The sequence below is a fragment of the Enhydra lutris genome, unplaced genomic scaffold (assembly GCF_002288905.1).
Source record: "Enhydra lutris kenyoni isolate GAN:26980312 unplaced genomic scaffold, ASM228890v2 scaffoldscaffold18, whole genome shotgun sequence".
Classification (NCBI taxonomy): domain Eukaryota; kingdom Metazoa; phylum Chordata; class Mammalia; order Carnivora; family Mustelidae; genus Enhydra; species Enhydra lutris.
The window spans coordinates 28,129,242-28,130,755 of NW_019154102.1; the positions used below are offsets into that span (position 1 = coordinate 28,129,242).

The 1,514-nt window shown below is 39.3% G+C and overlaps 1 pseudogene; it reads left to right on the forward strand.

Moving 5' to 3' along the window:
- Positions 1–527: 527 nt before the first annotated feature.
- On the forward strand, positions 528–1,251 carry LOC111148190 (annotated as a pseudogene).
- The last annotated feature ends 263 nt before the right edge of the window (positions 1,252–1,514 follow it).

Genomic DNA, 1,514 nt, shown 5'->3' on the forward strand with positions numbered 1-1,514 from the left:
GCGCATAGTATTCTGGATGAGGAAGAAAAGGAGATTGACAGGGAAAGCCAGTGATTAAGATGGAAAAGATCTTCAGCAAGGGCCTTTTCAAGCACCATTGGAAACATTTCAGCTTCTTCCTGCCAACCTTGGAGAGAAACACACATAAGTGCACACACTACCTGTATATGCTTTTATTATGATTATTTGCTCTTGACAGGGAAAGGGATTGACCATGAGATTAAATAACTTGTCTCCCTTTCACAGTTACTATAATCAGAATCAGAATTTGAATGTGGTCCACCTGGCTCCAAAAGTGTGTATCCTTAATTGCTCTGCAGCGCTGTTAAAAGAAACAAAAAAGATACTTTTGCTTTGAAAACAGGGTTTTTGGACAACTGACAGTGTGTAAAAGAAAGAAACTTAAGTTTTTCCATCCACTGCTCTCACCCCCCCCCACCCCGTGTCACTCTGGCTGCACCTTACTTGCTTGAAGCTCCAGGCTCCTGCTAAGCTAGCACTACTGTTGTCTCTCTCCAACGGCCCTCATGATCATGTACTGGGACCTCATCAGCCATAATGAGATGTTTATCATCTACAAGATCTGAGAGATCGTGGACAGGCTGGGGCTGGAGGTGGAGGTGAAGGTGGTCAGTACGATCTCAGAGGATAATACTGATGACTCACTCATGGGTGGAAATGCCTCCACTGAAGACACCGAGGGTGAAGGTATGGAAAGCGCAGTAAACACTGGTGTTGATATTTATTGTGAACCATTACTTACAGGAAACCACCTTCAAAAAAGAGGCCTATAAGAAGTATATCAAAGATTACATGAAATCAGTCAAAGGCAAACAGAGGCCAGAAAGCATAATGATGGGGGATACAGACCAGATCAAGCACGTCTTTGCTAATTTCAAAAACTACCAGTTCTTTATTGGTGAAACCCTGAATCCAGATGGCATGGTTGCTTTGCTGGACTACTGTGAGGACAGTGTGACTCCACATATTATTTTCTTTAAGGATGGTTCAGAAATGCAAAAATGTTAATGAATTTGGTTATTTGGACGTTATCACCTGTTGTCATAACTGACTACTGCTCTTCATCCACATAACAACCAGGACTTAGGCAAATGGGACTGATGCCTTCTTGAGCGTTTCATTTATTTTGACCTTGATTTATTTGGAGCAGAGGCATTATTTTTAAGAAAAAAAAAAAATGTCACGTAGGTTATCTAAAAATGCATTTAAAACTCAAAAAAAAAAAAAAGAAAGAAAGAAAGAAGGAAGGAAGAAAAGGAAAGAAACTTAGGGAAAAACCTCCCTGAGGAGCCTTAGGCTTCTTTATAAAATCTCAGTGTTAATGGTACTTAGTAATTCATTTTCTAAAAGCAAAAATGAGTAGAGTTTTAATACTTATATTTTGTGAGAGGTAGAACTCATTACTTGTTGGAGAATGTGAAAACTAGTATAGTTAAAAAAAAAAAATAGAGGCATCCAGGAAAGTAATGAATTCTAATAGGATATGCCAGGCT